A 20,775-nucleotide genomic window follows, 5' to 3' on the forward strand; every position below is an offset into this window, starting at 1 on the left:
TTGATTACTTTGGCTGTCAGGTGCAGAAATATTGTTAGAAGGTTCTTCGGAAGAATGAGCGTACCTAAAGAATCGCAATAATACGAACTCGAGATAATATTGCAACGAAGCAGAATTTCATTTTACCATACGTAGAAAACTTATAGAAGATCGTTAATTTTCTAGCGACTGGCGAATAATTTTCCGCTATTCAGACAATAATTTTGAAGCTCATTTTAAATACATGTCTGTAGTTTAAGTAGAGAGTTAACAGTGTTTACGTATTATGTAATTTCACGGCTAATTAGGTTATCTATAAATACTCGTACACTTTATCTATTATCACTATCTCTTTATCAGATCTCGTAGTAGTGGAACAATTAATTAGACCTTCCTCTCAAATATACAGAATCTCTTACTTACAACATCTGTTGTGAATACAAATATGTGTATATACAAAATAAAACATCTAAAAAGCTCAAACCATTCACTTCATCGAAGCCATTGACACAACTCATTAACACAAAACGAGAGCTCTAAGGTACTAAGGCCATTTTCTACCTCGCATTTCACTCCAAACCCTTCGTTTACACGGATACTACTTCGACTAACCTGTCCATGCTACCTGACACGCTCGAGCTTTCAGCAACTCATCCTTCATCATGGGCCTAACACTTCGAATAGCTCGATCGTCTATAAAATAATACTTCGAACTTCCATTCAATTTCCATGGTCGTAAAACGTCCCCTAATATTTTCACAAACGTTTAGAAATTTTGGGAAGTGCTCAGAAACGCACTTACAAGTATTATGTTACCGTGATTTTACACCAGGTTTATTCAAATTACCTAGGTATCTATTTTTATATTTCTTCTAACAACTTTTCGTTCGCTTAGCGAAAAAAATTTTTTTTTTTAATATTCATTAAAATTACAATCAATTCTCGCGTTGAGAAGCTTAGCGAAAATATTTGAATATAGTTCTGGATTATTGTTCTTTGAGTATATGTACTTACGTCGAAATTTATACAAATCTTTGCAATGTCAAATTACCAAATTTACTTATACACTTCGTGGGAAATCGCAGCAATTTGTACGCATTTCTATGTTTCTTTTGTACTTCCTAGTGAATATATCTTAAAACCGATCCTGATCCTAATATGCATTATGTAGTTTTATATCGAAGTTTATAGAAAAATTTAAAATGTTAAATCTTCGAACTTCTGTTATTTGTATTTTTATGAGCGTTTTATCGACCAGTCGCGGGGAGACGCGATCGCGAGGAAGCGCGTCAACGGGAGTCGTAAATTCCCGATTACGATTAGAGGTGGTTTTAATGAGTAGCACTTGATTAACAGTTCAAAGATATTATATATTTCCAACAACACGATGATTACGCTCATTGCGTGTATATATATATGTTAATTAATATATGTTGACTGATTTAAAATAGTGAACCCAGTGCAGAGCTGTCGACTGATCTGTAGTCGTAGATTCAGTGTAAAGATGATGACTAATCTATAGATATATATATAGGCGGAGATCAAGTGAGAATCGGCGACAATACTGTCGCAAAGGAAAACTCTTGTTCGGTGGTGATCGCCTACTACTGGTCGCTTACGAATGGAATTCCGGGAAACATGGGAAAACCCACGTTCCCCCAATGGAACAATGACCATAAGGAACGTCTCGATTTGAAGGTGTTTTAAGCCACTTAATGGTTTTAACGGTAAATCCAAAAAGCCTCGTTTTATTATCGTTCCTTAGGATTATTGCGACCAGCTTAACCCATTTGCATCATGGCCCTACTTAAGAGGACTGGTCTCTATCACCGCGCGCGATCAGTCGTAGGTACAATAAATGACATCCGAATTCTTCATGGAGTTTATCGACAATTTACTGTTCAAAACGATTGGTAGACAATGTTACTTCGCAAACATCGCATCTTACATTCTTTATAACAGAGAAAAAAGAAAAAATTATTTATTTAAAAAAAATAAGAAATAAGAAATTAAATCATATTATTTCTCGTGAAGTTCTTCAAAATGGTCAATACAATAAACTGATATAGGCGAGATGTTGACAACCGGGTTAAACGTGAACTTTCACATCTCAAGAATACTTAGCAACTGAAATAAAAAGCAGTCGCAGCGCGCGTAATAATCCGCGCTTGGATACAAATGGGTTAATTATATGTATACAGCTGATGGACACCTCGATCGTAGAGAGTCACCGGACGTAACAATGAGATAACCCCAAAATTTTGGTTGCTTATATATATAAGAGTTAACCAAGATGAAAACGTTCGAGGTGTATGATTTCACGCGATTATTGCGACAATGGGAGCGGAGAAGCATCCCAGGCGCATTCCACAACGTCGTCGTGTTCCCCTTGATGCTTCGTTAGCATAGATGGGCGCATAAATAGAAACTACGCACAGGCCGAGTGACGCATGGATCTCTCGGTTGCGATATACACGCGCCAAGTGCATCGCACCCCGACGAATTTGCGATAGGTGCGCATGTGTGCACGCCCGCGGTTACAGGTTGCTTTACGTCACGCGCGTGTGCACGCAGAGAATTATATGTATCGTGTACAGGTGGTACACGGAATTCTGTGTAGGAAGAGATTAAATCTGTGTAGGAAGTGTTTCGAGGAAAACTGAGGGTGGCTGACGTGGGAGCCAATGGTATGAGAGCATCATGATTCTATCTCATGTTTGTGAAAAGCGTTGTTATTCGAGTAATATGATTTAAGCATAGGTGAAAAGTTTCTTCCATTTTATTGGAAAAGGAAGGAAGAGAAGGAAGAAATTGATAAACTGCAGCGATATATTATTTCAGAAAAGATTATATTATACGCAAAGAATGAGGGATTAAAATATACTGGAAGTGAAATAAAAAGAATTTTACATTTTCAGTAAGAAAGTTTATATATATTATGTTATGTCATATTATGACAAGGTCATGAAAGTGGGGGACTAGTATAATTTGTAGTGGGGGATGCGACCTCGAACGACCACTCTTCAATCCCAGCTATAACACGCTTCCCTCTTCTATTATCCTCGTTCCACTTGCACCTAACCACTTCATTCCAATTCGATTCATTACTCTCATTCTATTGGTCGTAATGTCGGTATATTCACTACGCTGGTTGTGTATGATTTATGTATACTCTTTGACATTTTCACATTTTCCGAGTATAAGTTTGTCGTTCAATATTATTGAGAATTTGATTATTCACCGTGAACAATGAACGTTTCGTGACCTCGTTTCAAAATCTTCGAAAACCTATTGGTAAAGAACTATCCTAAGAAGGAAAAGAACAAACTCACTGGAGATTTCAATCCGAATATTCTATTTGCTCTACCAATCCAGCTATCCAGATCTTCAACAGGTACTTCCTCGAAGAATCTAATATTTGAAAATGGTTATCGCGTGTATCAGAAATTAGCGTTCTATGGAGTGAAATTCGATGATAAGACCAGAATCATAGGATTTCGCAATCTCTGAATGGTAATTTCATTACGTGACTAAAATTTAGACGCGATATAGCCGCGTATTTACTCTACCGTATGCTATGGTACTCAATAAAAAATACATACACCACGATAGATGTTTTTTCACGGTATTCAAAACGCGATCGTTTAAATTTCAAATATACTCGCGCGAACATCGTTCGACTGGATATGTGAGCACTCGGTGCACTAAGCCAACAGGTCGATTAATCTCCAACGAGCACGCCCTATTCGATAACAGGCTGCGCGAAGGATTTTCAAGGATCCGTGAACAACATCGTCTCTTGCTGTAGAAGTTTTCGTTATCGCCACTATAATGAGTGGGAAACCGCTTTTCGACAAATGGTACAGAGAGAGACAGACAGACAGACAGAAAGTAAAAACGCAAATTAAACGTTCATGGTTTCGGCTTGTACACGTGGGACGGGAATGGATTCACATAAGTTTACATACGAATTAGTCGGATATTTAGCGGAATCGCGGCACGGTTTTTCCGGGCGCCGAAAAACCAACGTGAAAACGCTTCACAGACCCAGAAACAAAATTACTCCTGCGTTAAACATGAAACGAAATTTCCGACGAAACGCGCTCCAATTCCCGTTTTTCCGTTTATCTCTTTTAACGCTAATATTTATACAAGTGCGTCTGCGAAACCATAAAAATTCTGTGTTGCAAATAACAATCATTGAACTTAAAATTAATGCTTTTTTCGTATGGCTTCAACAAAAGCAACTTTTTTTACTTTTTTATTCTTCTGAAAGAATAGATTCCATATTAGTTTCTGGTATGGCGAGTTTCTTCCTATATCTGTATTTTAGAATAATGAATCTGTTTTACGTATTTGCGATTGTAGGTCTTCAGAGTGCAATTGTTTAAATATACTGAATTGTGATATACTGAAAGAATCCGCATAAAAGAAGAACTGCGATACGTTGGTGCAAAATTCAAAACGTATATTAACATTCATACCTCTCAAAGGGGTTGAGGTCAAGACAACAAAAATTGATATGTCTTCATGATAATATTAACATGTGATCTCGATAGTCGGAATCCCAACTATTCGCGTGTCGATTCTTAATCCTAATTACAATTATGAACGAATTTGATAGTCAGAAAACAAAGCTAAGGGATTTAAATGCGGGTTGTTAAGTGTCAGCGAGTCCCATGATGAAACGTGATGAAAATTTATCCGTGGATGAGAGAAATCGAGCTAGTTTACGATGACCAGATAACTGAACTCGAGTTTCTCGAATTATGCCACGATCATCACCAATCGAAATGAACCTCGTAATCGGAAAAGTTTCTATGATGACAGCGGTAAAATTAATAGCAACGAATCAAGATGGAAGACGCGTAATCCGCCATATGGTCATAAACTTTTCAATTCAGAGATATTCCACGTGCGAATTAAAATGTTTTATGCAATGAACAAATCAGTCAGATAGGAGTCGACCTTACAAAGGTTCGCGGTAACGCGAACCATGGAAGGTCGTTACCACGCTCACCCTTGTCTGCTAAGTAACGACGTCGTATTCTCGACGTAGGTGTATGTTGTACCCAAGTATCTTGCGTAGCTACGTGCCGTGTACATGGCCGATTGCGCATGAAACCATTCACGCGAAGGAAGCAGTCCGCTCTTGCGGCAACGTTAAATCGTACACAAGTAGACGGTGTCACGGATAACGGGGCAACGATAATTTCTGTCCGGCACTGTTGGAATCTGGCCGAGAAACTCCAAGACAAATAACAGTTGAGCGACAGTTTCTTTAAAATAAAACGAAATGTCGCGAAGTTTAGATATTGTTCCGTCCACTTGATAAGTGTGTCGTGCAAATTGAATAATATATCGAGAGTAAAATGATTTTTAACATATCGCTTGAACGATCGGGTTTATACTATGCTATGTTGTGTTACGGTATGGAGAAACTTTATGGATTCGTTTCTGTGTAATTTATCTGAATTTTGTTTAACTCATCTAGATGTAAAAGGTGTTGTTGTAAGACAATTGTCGGCAAATACAAATTTTTGCTCTTACTCAACAATATGGAATTCTTATCTCTCTTCGCACAAAATATTACCTTGCCTACACGTTTTCCATACAATATATGTTCTTTCTTTTTCTATTCTGGAGTCCCTTCCATTCGATTCAGGTAAACTAGACAGAAATTCCCAGGACACATTCAGTCACGTTCATCGAAAACCTTGGATGGCCATGCGTTCTTCTGTCACGCTCCTTTCAAGTATTCAATCCGTCCCTCTCGAAATTCCTAACTTTCGAAACTTAGTTACCTGCCGTAAACACTTGCATCAAATTCTCACTCCTGCGATTATAACATATTATGCCATAAATAAACCACAGATGTATATATATTTATGAGAAACTTAGAAATGCAGAAATGTACAGAATACACCTAATACATAAAAATATATAAAATACTCAAAGCAGAGTATTCGTTCTAATATCGAAAGGTGAAACTAATCTCCATTTAATTTAAGCTTCTTTAGTTACATTCATAAAAACACAAATTTACATAAACATTCGCAGTCTAGACACGAGAAAACGTCAATATTACAATTTAGTTTTCTCATCATTCGCAGGACGGTCATAAGATAATTAGGTCATCGCGGTATCGTTTCTGACGAAGGAAGAATCCCTGAGCGAGCATAGTGATGAATAATACTTTCGGACGTAATTGTTACAACGAAGTTACAACGAAGTGGAGTAGCTTTTACATTACCTTAAGGCTAACGGAAGGTCGGTCGTCCAACAAGATTATCTATGCTATGTCGAGATCCGTGGAAAAAGAGAAAGGTGGTTCGTACGCTTTGCTGGAATTACTGCACAGGATGTCCCACTTAAGTCGAACATCTTGTGCGGCTATACGAGGCGCTTCCTATGCCACGGGATAAACGCTGAGGGAAAAGAAAATCGTTCGTTTCGAAAGCGCGATGACATCAACGCGAACGAACGTGAAACGTCTTAATGCGCGCATTTCTGTTTCTTTGAACTGAAACTGCAAATGTTCGTAAACATTTAAACTGTAAACACCGATAACTTTCGCGACTTCTAATACGATCATATCAATTCAGCAAATATGTTTAGTCATTCCTTGATTTTTATGTTAATTTCCCTCTTATGAACGTTTTCGCTCAAGGCCAAGAATCATTAGAAGATCTCATTGAAAGAAGTTATTAATACCCACGATCACAGATTTCATTTTAATTACTAGTTTATTTAAAGAAATTGACAGCGGGGTCGTGTAAGAAAGATAATATTATATTCGCGTTACAAGTTTTGATCCTTACATTTGTCCCTACAATCTACCATTAAAACCGACAAAACCAGATTTCCAACTCGAACGCGTGCCAAGAGTGTACTGTAAGCAAGCACCGCAAGCAAATACGTTTAAACCACTATACCCAAGTTGGTTGGAGCTCGGACTAAAATTCTCAGAACTAACTGAACTGCTATCTGTTTCCTTGACGTCTCATACAAATATTGTCAAACATTGCCCAATCGTTCGATTATTTTTCGCAAACGTAAGAGATTCAGTGACAACCGGCATTCTTCAACTTCTCTTCCTCCTTTCACAAAATAATTCGTATGAAAATTTTCTTTGTGATACCACCTAACAAACTGTAGTTGGACGATAAAATTTCCTCAGATGTCCTAACTAGGAGGACTGTCAAAAAACAATTCAAAGCGTACAAACAACAACCATATGTGTCGCGATTATTTTAATTATTTCTGGTACTCCGACATTTTCAAACTTTCGCAAAAGAAAGTAGAAATAAAAAAAACGACTTTGAAATTTTCCGTATGTCCTATACTTTCGACTTTATGTCAAAGTTGACTCGCGGAACAGAACAGGTTAAACAAAATGTCGACGTCGACGATGATCTAACTGTATCCTACCTTTGATAACGCGTGTACAAGATGCACACACGGTCCGCGTGAGCATGTTTGTGCATAATACACGAAGCGCGTGCACGTAGACGCGTCACGTAGCCGTGCGTGCAACAGTACACGGCCGAGAAGCAATTATGTACGACGGCAATGATAATCCCCGGTTGTAACTACGCGGGTAACTATATCGCGCTGCAGTATATACCGTGACAACTACACCACGTAGTCTACGGGTACAGTTTATATGGGAGTCGGTCGTATAACGTTTACGTCATACGAGGCGAGCTGCTGCTTCTCCGAGAGCTTGCATGCGGAAACGCACCCGTAACTCGTCCCTGTGTCTACGATCGCGCTTAATTGGCTGCGGATTTCGGATCCTTGAAATTCAAACGATTTCGGAGGATTAACTTTGGATTTTGGAATCCTGCTGACGTTTTTCGCGATTTAAAACGAGTATGTGAGTATTTTACATTTTTACAGTGGCATTTGTAAGCAATGTTTTTGAATTCTTCGAATGACATTTTCTGATTTGTAAAATCTTTTATTTGCGAAAGTTTGTGATTTGTCAAATTTTGTAATGTATGGAATTTTAACTTGTGAAATTTCGTAATCGCTGATATTACGTGAGTTCCAAAATCTTGCGATCATTGAAATTAATTTGTGGAATGGTGATTGCCAAATCTTTCGATTTGGTATTCAGAGGTGTAAAAATCTAGAAAGTTCGACATTCATTTTTACAAAGAAAAAGATTGAATAATTGTGCGTTTCAGTCGTAATGTAGAAATGCAATAATTCATTTTTTGGGAAAAGCTTTTTCATCGTATTACTGGTGAATGTTTCGCATACAGATATGCAACGAGGCTAATTAAACGTTGTTGGCGCATGTTATTAATGAATAAAAATTCGTACGATTGAATCCAAACGATTGACGTACAAAAAGCGTAAGTTGTTGTTTAGGAAAATACGTCTCATTAAATTGTACGTCAGCAAAATTGTACTTTTACCGTGGAGAATTGTTTTCTATAAAATTGCATCAAGAGTTAGCACTGGTAGCCGTAAAACCGGTATTTTACTTATTACAAATAATAAATAAATAAAAATGCGAATGAAATATTTCAGAAGTAATCTACCTTCGACTGAAGGTTGATTAAATGAAATTACATTGTACTAAATTGAATACATCATGCTGAGCAGGCTCGAATTAAAACGAATACTAATGAACTATATCAAAAGGAAGAATTGTGATTAAATGAAATCAAACTGGAACTAGTGGAACCAAAATACGATAAACAAATGGAAACACACGAGAAAGCAATTCGAAATAAAGTGAGTCCGACTAAACCTATCGTGGTCGATTCACCAAACTGTACCGAATAGAATTGAAACCAAACTGAATCCAATGAACCTACAACCAGTTGAATCAAAAGAGAATTAAAATCTGAATAAATAAAAGCTGAGTCTCAGTTCACTTTTCTTATGATTCAAGCATTTTTATTTCAGATGTAGCTTGATCAGTATTTCAAACCTCACCAAAATCCTTAACTCTGGTAAGAATTCCAAATCCAATTTTAACTCTATTAAACTCTATTAAATCCAACCATTCTATATCCGGATAAAACCAAACTAGTTTGCTACAAGAGTGACATGGCTAAAAAATTGTGTAAAATGTCATTCAGATATGGACAAAATTCCAAACCTAACTCAAATCGTACGAAATCAGGTCGATCCAAACCAAATTAAACGAAACCAAGCCGAGCCAACAAAACGATAGTCTACGATTTAATTCACATTTAAAGAGAATTCAAACCTTATCTCAAATCATATTAAATCGAATCAATATACACCAAATCGAACGAAATAAACCACACAAGACGTCTTTAGAGACATAGTTCAAACGTAACACGTTTCACATGACAATCTTTCGTTCCATCCTAACTTGCATTAATCGGTAGTTTAACGTGGAACAATCTTGCTGCTCTTGTCGGACAACGAAGCACGTTTTACATTTCCCACGAATCTTTTTGAGACTCGTGCATCGGATACCCGCGACACACGGGGAAACGGTTTCGATGCGAATGATGCAACGACATCGCTATACTCCGATAAACGACAATAGTAGACACTACTCCGCGGTAATCGTCGCTAGAATATTCATGAATCGCGGCACAGCTACGGAGACGCTGAAAAAAAAGAGATACGGCACAGTGGGAAGAGGGGATCGTTGAAAGAAATCCGATAAAAAGCAAGTATCGAACTGTTCTATCGTTTATACTAGTGTTGACCGTAGTTCACGAAATATTATACTGTATATTGTACATTGAGCGAAAAAATAAAACAAGTTTTCCCGCGTAATAAATCTTCGTAAATGACAAATGTGGAATAGGGCTTGAAATGAAACGTAATTGTTCGACGTTTGTGACAGGTCTGAATTAAAAGATTTATGTGTATACGAAAATTTATATTGTCGGTTTGCTACGACAGTGACAGGTCTAAAAAATTACCTGTTTTGAAATATGTGCAGTTTACTTTAAATATGAGCTATTTAATAGAATGGAAGACAAAATTAGAATTATACAATTTAACGTTTATATTAATTTTTTATATTGCGCACAATTTCACAATTCAAAATAGGCTTATTTTAACTCATTATCTTAGAAGCAAAGTAAGCAATATAAATAAACGACATTCCCTGGCAGACTTGGAAGCTAAAGAGTATTATTAACTAAATTATGAAAGGAAACAGATATTCTCAGAGAGTAATTACGTATGATCAACTTCAAATTTTCTATCTCAAACCGATTTTCTGGACAAATCTGTTTTTTTTCTCTCTCCTTCTCTTAACTGCTAGCAAATTGACAATATACAGATGTACTTGAGAATCTTGTAGCTCGACAATTTTGCTATCCTTTTTTTAGAAAATTGCAAAAGTCGAATATCTGGAAAGGAATCAAAAGAGCGCGCGCGTTGCAGAGGGTCTTCTACGAAGCAAAGTCTCTCACGGAAATATAACGGTAAACTAAGGCAGCCGCTGCCCGTTCCACGCATACCATAGTGAATAGTCCGCTTCTTCTGCTTCTTATTCCTGAATTCCGCTCGAGCCTGAGCTGCGACGATGCACATAATATCCGCAAAACAACAACTTTCGCGTCCCTATTAAATTAATATCGACTCGCCTCTAATTAGGCCAACCAATTAGCGAATTAAACTTTTCTGCCAACCATGCCCCAAGTGAAAGAGACGAGGATTTCTTGTGATTCACAATTCCTGTAATCACCTTTTTCAATAACGAGAGATTCGTATTTATCCAAGCAACGCCATATTTTTCTCGTTTTAGCTTTTATCTTCCTTTGTAAGAACCAGATAAAAGGTATCCGAATAAATGAAGCAGCATTTAGGAAACGACATGCAAATGAGATTAAAATACAGAGGCACGGGATTCAAGGGGGTTGACGATGATGCCTTCACGGCTTATAGTTTGCAAGAGATATTTACTCGACGAAATTAGGGCGAGCAGCGTCGTAGAAGCCAAGGGCGATCGAACGGACATCTTCGAGCGCGAGGGCATGAATCCAATTACGTCGACTTTTATTTACAAGCGGAATACAATCAACGTTCACCCTCCCGCTGTCCGTACTTCGATTGCTTCCTATCGTATCCCATCCGATCCCTACGATATCTCACCAGGATCCTTTTGTCCTATTTCCCTCCCACGATGGACATTTTCCAACAAACTCTCTGGCTAATTTAACTACGTGTACTAATACTATTCAACGAATCGTATAACGCGTTCCTCTATAATACGCATTTACACGGGCTGACAAAATATTGCGACGGTATTTGTAAAACGCGATAAACAGTATAGCGTATATATGTAGATCAAGCTAACACAACTTTTAATCTTTTATTCTGCAAATGCGATATTCATTTCTTTGTATTATATGCAATGTGGCATTTTAACACATTTAAATTTTTCATATATACAGGCTAGTTGCAAATGATATAAAATATAATCGGTACAAAAATGTGGTTCGTAAAACGTAACTTCCTATAGCACGGAACGTATCCCCGTGTTATGTTGTATCAAGGCCAATTATGCTATATAGCTACCTAAACATCGTACATTTTAACGAAGTTACAATAACGTTGATGAAAATTTCTCATCATTGAGAATAATTACACGCTTTTTTTAGAAATGAGAAATTCTCCCAGAGATTGAAGTTAATGTTCGCGGTTCGTGCAACGGTCGACAGATACGAAAGACGAAGAAAACACCAGCCGAGTTTTTCCACGTCTCGAATACGGACAGTCAAACGAATGAGTCCTCGGGACTTTCAGCGTCCCAGTACGTTCCGAGCTCAATTTCAGCTCAATTACCGTAACCAACCTTTTTATTATTTTTACCAGCTGTTTGCTGGTTTCTCACTTTGACAATTTTCCTGTCCTTAAATCGGAGCCACAATTTCGCTATCCAGGCAATTTGCTCTGTTTTGACCCTACGTTGGACATATTTCATCTATAACCCAATATTCGCCATTCCGTGCCGCGGAAATTGGACAATCGATAGCGACCGCAATAGCTCGAATTACGAGTAAAATTCACCATCGGATACGTTTTTTTTTCGGATGGCACGGGGATACCGAGTGAAATTTGAGCAACCTTCGAGCCGCTCCCGTCCACGTTCGAACGGAGCTACGTACTATGCCTGCGAACGATAAAAATACCAGGATCCCTGCAATTTTAACGAACCTCTTTTTCTTGGTGAACGCTATAGAAGGATTCCTCGTGGAATACCAGCGAACGCACGCGTGGAATAGACGAGGGCTGAGAGAAATGTACTTGTCATGTTTATCTATGTTTGTCATACATGATAAATATATTACCGTATACACATAATTATATATTACTGCTCGCTAATATATATATATATTTTTTTTTGCAATCAGTAGACTATAAATTGAAGTTTCGAAAAATAAGATATTATTGTCTATATTATTGTGTATATATATATATATATATATATATATATATATATATATATATATATATATATATATATATATATATATATATATATATATTTCTATATATATATATATATATATATTTTCTATATATATATATATATATATATATATATATATATATATATATATTTCCAAATCTTTTGGAAGACAATAATATCTTATTTTTCGAAACTTCAATTTATAGTCTACTGATTGCAAAAAGAAGATAGTACATTTGCGAAAAAAACAAAAGCTGAAGGGTAGAGAGGAAAAACACCATAATTTTATAAAATTGAATTATAATAGACAAGAACAAAAAATAAATACTGTATGTAACCTACAATAAACAAGTTATATCAACGTGGTAAAAAATATCTAATATAAAAATTAATAACACTCGGGCACGCAAATACCAATTTTAAACTTCCTTTTATTCGTCACTTATGCTAAAACCAATTACTAATTTATCAATTAATTTATTCATTTGAATCCAATACGAGCACTATTACCGCAGACTAAGCAAGTTGTCCGGAAACTTGAGAACGACATTGTACGTGTTCGCGTGCGCCCACGACCCTATTACAGCGAGATATGTACTTCGAGGTTTGCTACGGACCTTCTTTTCGAGCCTTTCCAAGGTTGCTGCATTCGATTAGGCAGCTCTAAAATCGGCCACGACCATGATGGCTCCGTAACAGTTCTACTCTGAATGAGAAACGAGCCTCTGCCTCTGATTCTGGTTGCTCTCAAACCATAGCCAGAAAGTTTCACGAACACGATGGAACCACGGATCCATTAGGGATCCATTTAAAAGTGTCCCCTTTGTTCCAATAAATACTCGTTATTCGAATATTCCCTCTCATTGTTCGGTACGAATTAACGCTCGTTACGGGAGCTCGTGGTTTCCGGCCGAGCGCTGAAACGAGGGAAACATTTTTGAAGTAATCGCGTATGTTGTCGTCAGAATTGACAATCGCGCGTCTTTGTTACGTGGCAAGGACTCGATATTTTAATATAACTTCTATAATTAGCTATTTTGAGCGAGATATTTAGTCTTCTCTTACTGGAATCTTATTTGTTTATGAGAAAAGAAGTTCCAGTTGACTATGGTTTTTCATAAGAGTTTATGAGTTAATGATTGACATAACTGGATTGTCCATCTGTTCTCTAGTATTCATAGAATAACATAGTATCGTAATATAACAGAGTCGAGTGATGAAGAAATAAAATGAATTAAACTGTATAGTAGAAGATTAAAAGATTCAGTTGATTTTACAATTCAGTTCATTTTTATTTAGAAATATCTTTTTTTATGGTTCCAGACTAAGTGACGTTGTTGGAATTTCTCTTTCAAATTTCCCAGATATTACAATCACGTATAACGGTTAAAATAGTCGAATTATGTCGTTTCTAAACCAACGAGTGAAAGTAAATACATGCAATTAAGAAAAGGTAAATCGTGTAAACACGAAGTTTCGGAAAGAAGTACGTAAAAACTATTCTCGTTTCATGTTTTATTCATCCAGCATGTTTAAATAATGACTCGACAGAGTTCAATTTATTCCGTCCATGTTCGGAAAATGGACTACATATTATTGTTGCATCGTGTCGAACTCGATCGAGTCGTAGGCATTCGTTGCCGCTGACAAATTTCTCGCATATCTGACCGACACACCGGCTAATTCGCAATCTAAACTGCACACTAGTGCACACCAGCAATCATCTGCACGGATTCACGTGGGAGCACAGTGTATCTAGTGAGAGTAGACGATTGAAACCGGTTTCTCCTGCTTTCAGACCGAGTAATTTCGTTAGTTCGCGCGGCATCCTCTTCTCTCCTCGTGCCACGGACAAGGGAGAAAGCTATTTCACCATCACGATCACTCCCGTTCGGCTGCATCGTTCTCAAATTGTCTAGCTTCAAAGAATTTCTAAAACGAACAGGTTTTTTCATCGTCTTCCACTATATTTTCTATTTCTTTATTTTGGAAGGGACCTTCTATTCGATATACACGATTGTTTTTGTAATCAACGTTTCTGTTCTTTTCTTTTCTTAATTCGATTAGGTTATAGGGTAAGCAGGGTTCTTTAAGTCAGAGGAATACTTTAATCGAGCAAAATACGATTATAAATAATTTTTAAGAAATCTACATTTGAAAATACGATGTTACTGATTGACGTGACAAACACAGTGAAATATATCGTATGCTCATATTTATCGAGAAACTTCTATTTATCAAAACGAAAAGTAACTAATCTTAATATTGTTAGTTGTAATTATCGTAATTCAGTAACATGTGTATATTACTTTATTTTCGTAGATTCAAAAGTAGCTGGTACAGTGAGACAAATATCTGAATGACCTATTTTTCGAATTCTGAGGAAACTTGATATTAGCGAAAACGATCTACTCGGATAAATCGATGGTTGAGTATCAAACTTGTGACGAGCTGACGTTCCATAATGACGGAGGGAACCTTGTAATGCTTCCTCGACCATGTGGCTATCGATTATAAAATGTAAGAATGATCCATCAAAAATAGAACGCTGCAACAGTAACACGACGCCCTCAAACACGAAGATTCAATCTACAAGAAGCTAAGGGAAACGTTCGAACGATAAACAATTGCCCTCAAAACGTCGAAAAAACTTAGTAAAATTTTAAATAAATTATCTAAAAAAACCACTCTAGGAGTCAGAATGATAAATGGTGTATGTAAGTGCCGGAAGCGAAGATTTACAGCAGAAACAAGTACTGCGTTTCTACTAATTCTAACTTATTTCTGATACTTCATTCATCACTTGAACGCTATGAACATTCAATGATTATCACTGATAAAAAAAACGCTTTATTCTAAAATAATGGTACACATGTACAAATATTTTTTATCCGCTATATAGTGAATTTACATCTCTTTTCACTAAGAAAAAGTCTTTTACTCGTTTCTTTAACGCCTACATCATTTGCCATTTCGACTCGATTTATCTGCTTATCGAAAATACTCGTAATCCTTTACGGAAGTGAGAATGAAAATGCGCAACGACGAAACGTCGTAGGCAGACGAAAGGAAACCTTCGAAGAGACCCGGCGTCGCGTCTCGCCGTTGGCACGGTCGACGGCATCGCTCGTCGTCGCGCGAGCATTATGGGACGCCTTGAAGTAGTTTACAAGCAGCTTGAAACTCGACGTCGAACGGAACGAGAAGCGAAACCCGCGGGGCGGCCCCAACCGGAGAGAAGCAAGATTAATTAGATGCCGATGACAAAGCGGGAGCGTGTCTTCACGCGCTCCGCTCGGGCTGACGTTCATGGCCCGATAAACTTTGAAATTTTGACGACGCTCCAACATCCGGCCGCACGAAGCCTTCTTCCCGCTGACAATGCCTGCGCGATAAGGCTATTGATTCGGTCCTTGCCCCGACGGGGAAAATTGAACACTCGATTAAATCTTCCTCGCGTGGGCGTTCCCGAAATTCCCGGGCGAGCTCAATCGATGTTCTTGCTTCGACCAAAATACAAATCTATTTTGTCTTTCTATTCTTCCTTTTCTCTGTATGTTTTCATTTAGTAGTTCAGATGTGAAAGAAGAGAATAATGAAGACCATTATCGTTGAGAGGAAGTAGTTTAGCATGACAGAGGTGAGAAAGGAAGCGACTTGTTATCTGTACTGTTTTGGGCCCAAAGAGTATGAAGGTTCTTGGAATAGAAATATGTGCACGAAGTCTTGCAGAAGATCAGTGACATAGTTAGTCTTATGATAATCAATATTTCTAGAATATTCAAGAGGGTGGTAAACGTAGATAATTCCAAAAGCAAATAACTGCACAGGCTTGGCAATACATTCGCTATTACTAAAGTACAATTATATTATCTCTGAAATTCTACAAAACAGAGTGTCCATTACTTTCTTCAATTTTCCAAGTCATTTTATCGAATTGTATATCTCAACGTGAACGTGGTAATATTGGATTCGATGACAGTGTATTAAATTCTCAAAATCATACTCTATGAAAGCTAGAAAATAATATAGAAAATCTCATTCTTGCACGCGTTAACTCGTTAAATAATTACGTAACGAGCGAAAGATCGAGTTAAAAATTTCATAGATTGATCGAATGTTCGAACTAAAAAAGTGTATCGAAAAAATCGCTTAATCATTCGTCCCGTGACACTGTACAATAACGAACAAGTGTAAAGAGCCACAACGTGTGCCGTACATCCATACATCGACGAGAAAGGCATTAATGTTCGAGCACGTGACGGAAACCTGTCGCGCATCGATCGTCGGGACAAGGCTATGGACGTCGGGAAGAAGACGAAGAAATGACCCTCGACGAGAAAGCGGGATACACGAGCGTCGAATGGATCGTGGGGCGCCTGAAACCCCATCAGACTATAGTTGCCAAGGGTTCACGCGACACAATAACCAGAGACACGAACGTGAATGCTCGGGACGCGTGTATTTGAACACGATACGTGTCTCGAGGGCAGAGCTTCTCACTTCGTTCACACCCTTCTTCGACTCTAACCCCCTCGCTCTAACTTTCAACCTCCCTTCTTTTCTTCCCGTTCTCGACGACGTAATTTGTATCCTCGGAAATATCATACGACTGAAATTATCGCAGGACCGTTTACTTGTTGAGCTTTGAACGTGAAAATGAACATTTCCTCGGTGTTTCGAATTTCTCCAGGCAAAATTATCTATTATAATTATCAAGGGGCCGAGTTGCTTGAACATTATTAGTTGGTATAACGTCATAATAATATACTAACTAGTAATGTTAACGAATCAGCAAGTAGTAAATTACAGGTTATAGACTTGCTTTTTATAATTTCATAATTTTATGTCCAATAGGACATAATGTACGATGATTTGCGATATATAAAATTTCATTGGAAAATTTTAAATAATTCTTTATTATTATACAAAACGATTAAACAAACCTTGTACTGTTATAAAAGGAGATTTATTAGTATTCGAAGCATTCGACACGTGATTAGTAAAATTTCGCTATATAATAATATTAGTTTAATTGTACAAGAGTTCATGAATTTTTTAATATTTATCAAATACCTATTTTGAATATGAACGATCTATCGAAATAATCTAAGAGAATTTTCAAGAAGGATAATTCTTCAAGAAAGAACGCTCGAGATGGCTTGGGAACGTTTCGGGAAAACCAGCAGACGGTGGAGTGATCAGAAAGCGAAAGAAAAGAATGAGAACCGCGGCTGCTACGAAAGAGGGAGCACCGTACGCCGCGAGGTTCAATGTCCTCGTCCTTAACGGTCGTCATCCTGGCAGTCCTGGTGGTTCTCGTGCATCCGCGGTCGAGACCTCGTGCTCGCTCACGCGCGCGCGCGCGCGCGTTCACGATCCTTATCGTTCACGAAGGACGATCGTGGAACCGAGACACGGCCAATGAATGAGAATATATACACGTACACGTCGCGAGGCTCGTTCGAACTATCGCGTCTGGAACGTGATTTTCGGCACGAAACTCCGTCATTCTCTTCGCGTGTCGTCGCGATTTCTCGCTGTTCCTCGCCTATCGAACAAGCAAACCGACAAAAACTGAAACGCGGCAGATATATTGTCGAAAGACACTCGATGAAAGAAACCTGAACGGACGCGGTCTAATGGTTATCCGAAATCGAAGATTGTCGACGGCACGAACAAAAACGGCGTCAGGTTCCGCCGATCGAGATGTAACCGTCTCTCTTCTGTATCATTCGGCCCGTTCGATCGGATATAATGGAGTCTCGGCGTTGTAAGCTATTACTTCAGATTTTAGATCGTATTTAAAAAACGCCTTTGACAGTTTTTCTTCTAGCCATCGATTCCAGCAAATTGATTTCAACCCTAATACTTTTACTTGAAGATTTTTTGTTGGAGTATCGTGTTACAACTAAACTTAACCCTTTGTTATCAGACTTCTTTTTCATTTTGTCATATTTTTCATTTTTTTTTTTTTTTCATTAGAACAAGACTTGTAATCTATTAAATCGCGGATGTTCATGCATTTATAAGAAATTTTCGAGGATATATGAAATAAATAAAATATTCCCAGTAAGTACTCTTTCAGTAATAATAACAAATCTCTGCCTTTAAATTCTACTTCACTAGCTACATTCATAAAACCAGAAATGTGCATAAACATTCGCAATCTACTGATTATCATTCCCCGTTCTTATGGAAGAAATAATAACCAATAATTAGCCTAAATAGAGTGCTTAATGCGATAGTGATGGCACAACGTTCCAAGAAGTTAATTAGTGATTAAGGTTATTAATTTAAAAGAGCCTCTTTTAATCGCTTAAAGTCGATTGTAAAAAAAAGAAACTTCGTACATTTAAAAGACACTAAAAATTTCTAACAAACGTGGCAATTAAACGAAACAACGAGACACACGGTGGGAACGCGAGCTGAAAGTGCAGAGCACTTTGTTTGTTGTTACATCAGACAGGCGGTATTCGTGAGTTAAACACGCCAGAGTCGTAATGCCGTTTCGTGGCGTATATTATTATTTCTCACGCACGTGTTACGCCCCCGTCTCGGAAGATTAACGGAGTCTTGTACGACCTCGTGTAACGTTTACGCCCCGTACTCGCTTTCGCTTGACTTTCACCTCGGCGCTCATCTCTCCTACTCTTCGTTGTCAATAGAATCACGCACCATTATTTCGCTTCCTTGTTCTCGTTGAGAAGACGAGGGTTCGATTCCTGTAGATAATTACCAGCGATTCTTCGCTAATTATAATGTCTAATAGTAACGTCTCTTTTATTACTTCGAGTTTTAAGTCGTACTTAAAGCTTGAATTACACGAGGAACTTTTAAATAACAAGACCATTAACCCCGTTATAATGAGTCGTTCATAAATATTTCATGGCTTCTATATTTATATCTGTAGCTGTATTTGTTTCATTCGTGATTTATATAAGGAAAACCAAGACCGTGGCACGATTAAGCGGACGGAATAAAAAAGCAATGTCGTTCGTGACTGACTTACGAATTACTTGCTCGATGCCAGCCCCATTAATCTTCACTGATGAAACACTTACCTGTAACAGACAGAATAAAATGTATTAATATATCTGACACGATATCGGATTTAAATATATTCCAAGTAGAACTACGTTTATTGGAACGAACGTTTAGTTAACGCCAACAAAAAATAATAGGTATTAAGAAAAATTAATGAACTTATATTACAGTTCAGTGTTTGTCCCCCGATAGGTTCAGATAGATAAAAGTCCACTGTAATCAAACGTAATCAGAGATATTGATGAACAATATATACGATAAAAATGACAACTTGTCACATTCAAATTGTCCGTATGTAGGGTCCGGATATCGTAACAGACGCTACACGTCGGGAAGACGATGGAAGACAGAGCAGTTCCTGGAGGGCGGAAAGGAAAAGCGCGAAGACGGAAGAAGGGTGCTTCTTACCCTTGGTATTTCCGTGACCACAATAATCCGACAAAGCCGAACAAAGCGGACGAAGGGATAAAAATAAAGCGACGAGAAGGAAGGAAGAACGCGGTGACGTGATGAGAACAGTTTCGAAGGGGCGAGCTCTAGTCGAGATGAGAGGAGACAGGTTGAAAGGGAAGCGGGAGATGGGATCGAAGGGCGGAAAGTGGAAGAAAATGACGCGGTAGAACGCTACCATATCGCGGTATTTTAGCGTAGAGTCGAGAAACACCGATGGTATGGGGTTTGGCTCGAGTTGTCCCGACTAAGGGAACGCTCGACACCGCCATCACCGGCATAGCCAACAACCACCACCAGCATCGACGACTTTACTTGTCGCCATAATACAGTGGTGAAACTGCTGCTACTGCTCGCGTTATTACCTTACATGCCTGCATGCTGGCCAAAGTAACTTCGAATTCTTCTTCTCCACCTCCCGTATGATCCCTGTCTTCGACAGAACCCTCAAATTCTCACCCCTTTGATTCAATGGACGCGTACACGTCGCGACGAAATTTCCCGATAAGTTGAGCGAACCCGGTGAAGTCGATCGACTTTTAACCCCGATAGCCCATGGGTAAGAAGTTCCCGAGATTCTCCGCTGGCTGAACTGTCTCGGAAAGATATCTCCATCCCTCTGCTCGACCATACTCTTTTCAGGTTAAGTAAGAATTGGGTAGAACGAAGAACGATCTCTGAGGTTGGTTTTAGATTAACGGGCTTATTCTCGGAGAAGGAAATTATTTATGGAACATGGTGATTTATTATTGAAGGGCAGAGGAATATGACACAAGTGGATTTTATTTAAAAAATTTGAAATTCTATTTTAATTTTGATATACTTATATTATATATATAAGTATACTAAAATTTTAAAAATGTTCAGGTATGGTG

General features: G+C 38.0%; 1 protein-coding gene across 1 annotated transcript in view; it reads right to left on the reverse strand.

The window, feature by feature from the left end:
- LOC117238359 (mucin-5AC-like) overlaps positions 1-19,449 on the reverse strand; it is a 176,324-nt gene extending 156,875 nt beyond the window's left edge. The window contains exon 1 of the mRNA XM_033503216.1: positions 19,416-19,449. The gene's annotated coding sequence lies outside the window, so the exon portion shown is untranslated. The remainder of the gene's footprint in view (positions 1-19,415) is intronic.
- Positions 19,450-20,775: the final 1,326 nt, after the last annotated feature.

This window comes from Bombus vosnesenskii, unplaced genomic scaffold (genome assembly GCF_011952255.1).
Source record: "Bombus vosnesenskii isolate JDL3184/JDL3185 unplaced genomic scaffold, Bvos_JDL3184-5_v1.1 scf7180000013455, whole genome shotgun sequence".
In the NCBI taxonomy this organism is placed as follows: domain Eukaryota; kingdom Metazoa; phylum Arthropoda; class Insecta; order Hymenoptera; family Apidae; genus Bombus; species Bombus vosnesenskii.